Source organism: Babylonia areolata, chromosome 30 (genome assembly GCF_041734735.1).
Source record: "Babylonia areolata isolate BAREFJ2019XMU chromosome 30, ASM4173473v1, whole genome shotgun sequence".
NCBI classification, from domain to species: domain Eukaryota; kingdom Metazoa; phylum Mollusca; class Gastropoda; order Neogastropoda; family Buccinidae; genus Babylonia; species Babylonia areolata.
The window spans coordinates 26321048-26331047 of record NC_134905.1 but is presented as its reverse complement, the minus strand read 5'-3'; the positions used below and the strand labels follow the sequence as shown (position 1 = coordinate 26331047).

The 10000-nt window shown below is 46.0% G+C and overlaps 1 long non-coding RNA gene across 1 annotated transcript in view; it reads left to right on the top strand.

The window, feature by feature from the left end:
• The window catches only part of LOC143275361 (uncharacterized), a 104816-nt gene that overhangs the window by 92680 nt on the left and 2136 nt on the right, over window positions 1-10000 (top strand). The window lies entirely within an intron of this gene.

Here is a 10000-nt window from a genome sequence, read left to right as displayed (position 1 = left end):
AAGTCCAACGTTAGGGGGAGGGAGGGTGAGAGTGGGAATTGGAATGGAACCCAGACCCTCACGGACCTCACCTCACCCTCACCTCACCTCACCTCACCTCAGGCCCATAACTACAAAGTAGTCGTTGGGGGAAGCCTGAGGACCGCAGACGCAACCTCCCTTCTCCATCTGTTTCTGTCGGCAGCCGCCGGCAGCAGCTCACGTGTGTGGAGTCCGGTCCATTGTTTGATGTTCTCATGCCAGTTCTTCTGCTGTCTTCCTCTTCTTCTCCCGCCCTCGATGGTGCCTTGCATGATTGTTTTGGACAAGCTGGTATGTCGAGTGTTGTGTCCAAACCATATCAGCTTGCGTCTCTTCACAGTTGAAAGGAGAGGTTCCTGAGGTCCAGCAAGGTTCTCAATTCTGCTCCGTACATGTTCATTGGTCCTGTGCTCGTATGGCAGATGAACGTGTGTTGTAACAGTGAAGAAGGGCATGAGGGCACTCTCTGCTTCTCTGACCAACAGCTCACATAATAATGATAATAATAATGGTATTTGTATAGCGCTGAATCTTGTGCAGAGACAAATCAAAGCGCTTTCGCACCAGTCATTCACATGCATGCATAACTCTAAAACTGTAGAAGCTAAAGACAAGGAAGGGCAGGCAAGGGAGGCTATTTTTGGAAGAGGTGGGTTTTAAGGCCAGACTTGAAAGAGCTGAGTGTGGAGACTTGACGAAGTGAAAGAGGAAGTTCATTCCAATCGCAAGGTCCAGAGACAGAGAAAGAACGGCGGCCAACAGTTGAGTGTTTGAATCTGGGCATGCGTAACAGAGTGGATCCGAAGCCGCTCGTAGTGGAGGTGAGGTTCTGCCCAATACAGGGCGCCACTTCAGAATCATGGAGTGAGTGTCGTGCCAGCTGTCAGGGGCCGTGTCAAGAGACCGTCATGCCTGCGGGTAAATGTGTACCTGCGGGTAATCTGCCTGAGTAAAGGCAAACTGCCCGAGGGTAAGCGATATCCGGCACTCAGGAACACAAGAGCAATTAACCCTTGCTACCTGCTAAGAGTGACTGCCCACGAAGCAGAGGTAAACATGGCGGATCCTTTTGTTTCAAACAATCTTCTTTCAAAGAAATAACATAAGCATATAAACACAAAAAGCGCGGGAAGGGTATCAAGCATAGCTTTAATTATTTAAGCTCTTCCCAATAAGAGACAAGTAAGCACACACCTTACACGGACAAGTTAAAGGAATCAAGTAAATATAACCACACTGACACTGCGAGGCAAGACAACACAGGAAGAGAGTGTGGCATTGTGTCGTTGTTGTTGGAAGGCAGGCGTGCTTTGCGGACTGCACTCTCTCCACAGTGCTCTGAACGAAGTGGGATGAGAAGAGCAAGCCCAGAAGGGAATCATCATCATTTGTCATAATAGACGATGGGTTAGCTGCCCAAAGTGCAGCGCGCGTGTCGTGTGTGTGTGTGTGTGTGTGTGTGTGTGTGTGTGTGTGTGTGTGTAGTGTTGTATTGTGTGTGTGTGTGTGTGTGTAGTGTTGTATTGTGTGTGTGTGTGTGTGTGTAGTGTTGTATTGTGTTGTCGTCGTCGTCGTCGTTTTGGTTGTTGACCTGAACCACACTACACACAACAATCCACCAGTTCACCAGAGTGGAGCTGACTGACTGATACTACTGCCCACCCCCGACCCCCACCCCGACCCCCTACAACCCTCTCCCCCTCTCCCCGTCGCGCGCTGGTCCACTTCGGGAGGAACCAACTGAGTGCACAGTGTCTGTCCCTCCCGACCAGCCCCCACACCCCCACACCCCCACACCCCGCACCCCCACACCTCCACAACCACTGACACGCACCGTCAGAGGACAAGACAGCTGAATGAGGGGGAGAGAAAGCGTGGCTGTTTGAAGGAAGGATCCCAGAAGAGAGGCTGAGAGAGCGGGGAGTTGGACCTCCCAGCCGCTGGTGAATTATTGAAAAGGGGTTTTGAGAAGATTAGTACTTACCCCCTCCTCTCTCTCTCTCTCTCTCTCTCTCTCTCTCTCTCTCTCTTGTCTGTCTGTCTCTGTCTGTCGGCCCCTTTCCCCTCTCGCCCTTTGTCTTTCTCACACACACACACACACACACACACACACACACACACACACACACACACACACACACACACACACACACACACACACACACACACACACACACACACACACACACATCACAACATGACGAAACCCTGGCATGAACTTCAGTATGTTCGGAAGTTGATCGAATAACGCCCCACGATATTGACGTTGGTCTTTTCGGACAGGACTTTCTGCCCTGGTGTTGGTATTATCATGTTTAGCCCTGCACCCTCCATCAGCTGGGCTTACTAAGTTAACAACAATACAAAATACTAACGATAAAGCCACCCCCTTCATCTGTGTAATCTCTTGGATTTGTCTTATAGTGATATAGAGTTGTGAAGAAACTGTGTGTCATATAGTGATATAGAGTTGTGAAGAAACTGTGTGTCTTATAGTGATATAGAGTTGTGAAGAAACTGTGTGTCATATAGTGATATAGAGTTGTGAAGAAACTGTGTGTCATATAGTGATATAGAGTTGTGAAGAAACTGTGTGTCATATAGTGATATAGAGTTGTGAAGAAACTGTGTGTCATATAGTGATATAGAGTTGTGAAGAAACTGTGTGTCATATAGTGATACAGAGTTGTGAAGAAACTGTGTGTCATATAGTGATACAGAGTTGTGAAGAAACTGTGTGTCATATAGTGATATAGAGTTGTGAAGAAACTGTGTGTCATATAGTGATATAGAGTTGTGAAGAAACTGTGTGTCATATAGTGATACAGAGTTGTGAAGAAACTGTGTGTCATATAGTGATATAGAGTTGTGAAGAAACTGTGTGTCATATAGTGATATAGAGTTGTGAAGAAACTGTGTGTCATATAGTGATATAGAGTTGTGAAGAAACTGTGTGTCATATAGTGATATAGTTGTGAAGAAACTGTGTGTCATATAGTGATATAGAGTTGTGAAGAAACTGTGTGTCATATAGTGATATAGAGTTGTGAAGAAACTGTGTGTCATATAGTGATATAGAGTTGTGAAGAAACTGTGTGCCATATAGTGATATAGAGTTGTGAAGAAACTGTGTGTCATATAGTGATATAGAGTTGTGAAGAAACTGTGTGTCATATAGTGATATAGTTGTGAAGAAACTGTGTGTCATATAGTGATATAGAGTTGTGAAGAAACTGTGTGTCATATAGTGATATAGAGTTGTGAAGAAACTGTGTGCCATATAGTGATATAGTTGTGAAGAAACTGTGTGTCATATAGTGATATAGAGTTGTGAAGAAACCAGATCGAGCGTTAGTTTATTCTGTTGGCAAAAAAAGCTGGGCCAGTTTTGGTGCTGGCTGTTGTGGTGGTTTTTCACTCACTTGTGTAAACAAAGTGAGTCTGTGTTTTGACCCGGTGTTCGGTTGTCTGTGTGTGTGTGTGTGTGTCTGTGTGTCTGTGTGTCCGTGGTAAACTTTAACATTGACATTTTCTCTGCAAATACTTTGTCAGTTGACACCAAATTAGACATAAAAATAGGAAAAATTCAGTTCTTTCCAGTCATCTTGTTTAAAACAATATTGCACCTCTGGGATGGGCACAAAAAATAAAAAATGAAGCCTAATTATATGCAAACTGCATTTACTGTTATATTTATATTTTTTTGTATTCTCTAAACTTGGCACTTTGATCTGATATTCTGACCCAACATCAAGAGCAGTCATTATTATCATTTTTTGTTCAAACAGGAACTTCTTTTGCAAAGCATGGAAGTTTTATTTATTTTGCAAACGTTTTGGTGCACATAGTAAAGAAGGGAAATCACTCTGTAATTAATGCTAGGGGACTTAATTTATCACAAGTGAGTTTTGAAGGCCTTGCCTCTCTTGTTGTTGTTGTTGTTGTTGTTGTTTTTCCTTGATTACCATGTTCATTCTGCAAATAGAATTTCCTCCGCTCTTCTCCTTTTTTTTTCTTTTCTTTTTTTCTTTTTCTTTTTAGTTCCCGCAGTATTTGAGAGACTCGGAAAGCTTGAGCAACTCCATCGGTTTATGTGTTTGTCAGAGATCCGCTACCTCCCCACCCCCTCCCCGCCCCTCCCTTGCACTTCCTCCCTACCACCACCACCACCCCTCGCTCGCTCCATCCAACATCTTTTCCCTTTTTCTTTTCCTTTTTTTTTTTTCTTTTTCTTTTTTCAAGATCTAGGATGTGGATGTGTAAGGATCAGTCCGCCCATTTTGAAGGCTCCTTGAAAACGAAACCGAACTGGACACTGCCATCTTTATAAATGTTGAAAAAGGAAAGGGCTGTCTACGGCAAGTGACAAGAGAGTGGAACCCCCTCCCCCCCCCTCCCCTTTTTATTTTATTTTAAACTCTCCCCAAGTTGCACAGGAACCGGAATTCATTGTGAGTTAACTCCCCTGTACACCACAGCAGCCAGCAGGACTTCAAGGTGGAGTGGTGACAAAGCTTCTTGAGTGGTGGTGTTCTTCTGTCTCTGTCTGTCTGTGTGACTGTCTGTCTGTCTCTGTCTGTCTGTGTGACTGTCTGTCTGTCTCTGTCTGTCTGTGTGACTGTCTCTGTCTGTCTCTGTCTGTCTGTGTGACTGTCTCTGTCTGTCTGTGTGACTGTCTGTCTGTCTCTGTCTGTCTGTGTGACTGTCTCTGTCTGTCTGTGTGACTGTCTCTGTCTGTCTGTGTGACTGTCTGTCTCTGTCTGTCTGTTTGCCTTGCCTCCCCCCCCCCACGCCCCGTGTGTGTGTATGTCTGTCTCTGTGTATTTCTGTGTCTCTGTGTCTCTCTCTGTGTCTCTCCGTGTCTCACTCTCTCTCTCTCGCTCTCTTCAGTTCTCTCCATCACCCTCTCTCTCTCGCCTCTCCCTTTGATTCTTTGTCTCTCTATATCTGTCTCTCCCTCTCACTCTCTCCTCTCTCTCAGTTCTTTCTGATCACCCTCTCTCTCTCTCGTCTCTCGCCTATATCTCTGATTCTCTCTCTTTCTCTCTCTCTCTCTCTTCCCCCCCTCTCTCTGTGCCTCTCTCCACGTATCTGTGTCACTGTCTCTATCTATCTATCTATCTCTGTATCTGTCTTTCTTTTTGTGTCTCTGTCTCTCTCTATGATTGTCTTTTAGAGAGAGAGAGAGAGAGAGAGAGAGAGAGAGATTTTCTCTCTGTTTCTCTGATTGCCTATGTTTGTCTATCTGTTTTTCTCCCTGTTTGTCTGTCTCTCTGTCTGTGCGTTTGCCCATCAGTCTGTCTGTCTCTCTGACTAGTTTCCACATTTATTATGTAATCCTTTATCGAGTGCGATAGCCAAGATAACACACACACACACACACACACACACACACACACACGCACGCACGCACGCACGCACGCACGCACGCACAGACACACACAGACACACACAGACACACAGACACACACACACAGACACACACACACACACACACACACACACACAAACACACACACACACAACCAAGCGTGCTGGCACACACGCACGAACACAAACATACGCACACCGCCCCCCCCCCCCCGCTCCCACACGCACACACATGCGCACGTACACGTCACGCACACAATACATTCACACACACACACACACACACACACACACACGCACACACACACACACGCTGAATAAATGAAGATAAAGCTGGAGAAGAAGACAAGAAGAATAAGGAGCAGTACTGATTGATTTACCCAATCTGTAGGGGCTGGAGAATTACGTACAGCACAGGCTTTTTAGCCATTCCCATCATTCATCTCCAGCCTGGGGGGAAAAAGAAAAAAAAAGAATACGATTTGAAACCAGAAGAAAAAGAGGAAGAGAAGGCAGATTCCAAAGAAAGAAGAAGAAGAAGAAGAGCAGAAGAAGGAGAAGAAGGAGGAGGAGGAGGAGAAAAAGAAGAAGAAGGAGGAGGAGAAGGAGAAGAAAAAGAAGGAGGAGGAGAAGAAAAAGGAGGAGGACGAGAAAAAGAAGAAGGAGGAGGACGAGGAGGAGGAGAAAAAGAAGAAGGAGAAGGAGGAGTAAAAGAAGAAGAGGAAGTAGAAGGGAATGAAAATAAGTGGGGGGATGGGAGAGGGGGGCGGGGGGGGGGGGGGGAGGGGGGGGGGGGGGGTGACGGAAAGGATGAACAGAAAAAGAACAACGAACAAAGAAAGAAAGACAAGACAACGAAGAGTGACGTGACTAATACTGATTGAATGAATCTTTGATGGACGGAGAGAGAGGGAGAGAGAGAGAGAGGTAGAGAGAAAGAGAGAGAGGGGGGCGAGAAAGAGAGAGGTAGAAAGAGAGAGAGGGTGGGAGAAAGAGAGAGAGAGGGTGGAAGAAAGAGAGGTAGAGAGAAAGAGAGAGAGAGGGGGTAGGAGAAGAGAGAGAGAGAGAGGGGGGAGAAAAAAAAAAGACAGATTTTGCAAAGACATCTTGTTCTCAATTTTGCTGTGGTTGTGCTGGAATGTCAGTAAAAAGAGAAATGGGAGAACACCACCACTTCGTTTATAAAAAGCAATTACAGTTCAGCAGGGCATCAGAAGAAAGGAACGTTGAAAGAAAAGGAAGAAAGAACGAGGGAAAGGAATTAGAAAGAAGGAAAATTAGATATGAGAAAGAGAGAGAGACAGAGAGAGAGAGAGAGAGAGAGAGAGAGAGACACAGAGAGAGAGAGAGAGACACAGAGAGAGAGACAGAGAGAGAGAGATTTTGTTCTAAAAGACCAAACCATTTCCAGAATGGAAACAAGAGTATCGGAATGCATTACGCTGCACAAACAACAAGTGCGGCCCAAGCTTCGCAGAGAGGTCTCCTGTGAACATTTGAGTTCAGCTCTATAAACACATAATTTGAGATCAGCTGTGTAAACACATAATTTGAGATCAGCTGTATAAACACAATTTGGGATAAGCTGTGTAAACACACAATTTGGGATCAGCTGTGTAAACACACAATTTGGGATCAGCTGTGTAAACACATAATTTGGGATCAGCTGTATAAACACATAATCATACACACGCGAGATACAGGGTCACTATAATCATTAACACGCAGTCATAAGCACACAATATACATGCGCCAACACCTTTGCAGAATTGCTCAGTACTTGATAACATCAAGGTTGTTTTATTTTCTAAATCCGACGTTTATGTATTGTGTGTGTGTGTGTGTGTGTGTGTGTGTGTGTGTGTGTGTGTGTGTGTGTGTGTATGATAGAGGAATCAGGCAGAATGGTTAAGATGCTTAACTGTTTCTCGTTTTATTATTATTATTTATTTTTTGGATATAATTATTTTCTACTTTTCATCATCATTGATTATGTTATACTCCTATTATCTTGTAGTGTAAAATTTTTGTGTATGACACATGTTCATACACAGTATGCTTAATTAGATATGGAATTTCTCTTCTTTTGGCATAAACACAATGCTTATTGAAGAAAATGCCGTTACACACACACACACACACACACACACACACACACACACACACACACACACACACACACACACAAAAGAAGAAGAGAGAGAGAAAAACAAGAAGAAGAAGAAGAAGAAGAAGAAGAAGCAAACTTAAACTGTAGCAGTGGATCAGTTGAAAGTTTTTACCAGCCGTTGTTCGCTTTTAATCAGAGCAAACGTTGAAATCAACATGTTAAAAAACATTATCAACAAAATGATTCAGAAAATTATGCAACAGAATCCATCGCTGCCCATACTTCACTTTCACCAGTTGAGGAGGAGGAGGAGGAAAAAAAATCGAAGGGGGCGGGGAGTAGGGGGGTTCAAGTGGAACTATTTTCGCGCACGAATCGCGTCAATGATCTCTGGGCGGATCACCACCACGCTCGCTTTGGGATTCCTCCGCCCGCCCCTTCCACCTCTTTCTCCGTTCCCAGCAGAAAACTTCGTCAGTATGTCCAGGTAACCTGACCCAGTGGCCTTGCTGAAGCAACCCTCCCTCCTAGGAACTGCTGAGAGGAGGGAGAAGGGGGAGACTGGAACCCCCACCCCCACCCCACCCCACCCCCCTCCAAAACCCCAGCCAACTACAGCACAGCACAGCACAACACAGCACAGCACAGCACAGCACGGCACGGTACAGCACAGAACAGCACGGCACGGCACACAGCACAACACGGCACGGCACGGCACAGCTCAGCACAGCACAGCACGGCACAGCACAGCACGGCACGGCACAGCACAGCACGGCACGGCACAACACAGCACAGCTCAGCACAGCACGGCACAGGACAGCACGGCACGGCACAACACAGCACAGCTCAGCACAGCACGGCACAACACAGCACAGCTCAGTACAGCACGGCACGGCACGGCACAACACAGCACAGCTCAGTACAGCACAGCACGGCACGGCACAACACAGCACAGCTCAGCACAGCACAGCACGGCACGGCACAACACAGCACAGCTCAGCACAGCACAGCACAGCACGGCACAGCACAACACAGCTCAGTACAGCACGGCACGGCACAACACAGCACAGCACAGCACAACACAGCACAGCTCAGCACAGCACGGCACAACACAGCACAGCTCAGTACAGCACGGCACGGCACAACACAGCACAGCTCAGTACAGCACGGCACAGCACAACACAGCACAGCTCAGCACAGCACGGCACAACACAGCACAGCTCAGCACAACACAGCACAGCTCAGTACAGCACGGCACAGCACAACACAGCACAGCTCAGCACAACACAGCACAGCTCAGTACAGCACGGCACAGCACAACACAGCACAGCTCAGCACAGCACAGCTCAGTACAGCACGGCACAGCACAACACAGCACAGCTCAGCACAGCACGGCACAACACAGCACACTCAGCACAACACAGCACAGCTCAGTACAGCACGGCACAGCACAACACAGCACAGCTCAGTACAGCACGGCACAGCACAGCACAGCACAGCACATCGCAGCAAAGAACATCACAGCACGGCACATCACAACTCAGCACATCACAACACAAAACAGTTGAAACATTGACGGTTGTAACATTGCCTTTTGAAACGCTGACAGTTGTAACACTGACGGTTGTAACATTGACGGTTGTAGCACTGACAGTTGAAACATTGACGGTTGTAACACTGACGGTTGTAACATTGACAGTTGTAACACTGACGGTTGAAACATTGACAGTTGTAACACTGACGGTTGTAACATTGACAGTTGTAACATTGACAGTTGTAACACTGACGGCTGTAACACTAAACACCGTCAATTGTAACGCTGACGTTTGTAATACTGACGGTTGTAATACCTACGTTTGTAACACTGACGGTTGTAACACTGACGCTTGAAACACTGACGATTGTAACACTGACGCTTGAAACACTGACGCTTGAAACACTGACGATTGTAACACTGACGGTTGTAATACCTACGTTTGTAACACTGACGCTTGAAACACTGACGCTTGTAACACCATCACTTGTAACCCTGACAGTGGGAACACTTGGGCAGTCCACCAGTCGTCTTCTGCAGACCGCTTCTTCATTCTGTGTGCCTTTCTTTGAGTGTTTTGGTCAAGATTGAATTTCTTGGTATGTTTGCTTTTTGTGTTCAGTTTCAGTTAATGTCTATCCACATTAAGTGATATCAAAGAAATGGTGTGTGTGTGTGTGTGTCTGTCTGTCTGTCTGTCTGTCTGTCTGTGTGTGTCTGTCTGTCTGTCTATCTGTGTGTGTGTGTGTGTGTGTGTGTGTGTGTGTGTGTGTAAAAACTAGGCGTGCATCCTAAACCTTCAACATCCTGTTTGTTTGGATTCATTTGTTGTTTGTCTGTGTTTAGCTTCTTCTTCTTCTTCTTCTGCTTCTCTCTCTCTCTCTCTGTCTGTCTGTCTGTCTCTCTGTGTCTGTGTCTATTTTGTTTGGACGAGTGAAATATGTATTCTTTCTGCATGTTGAATT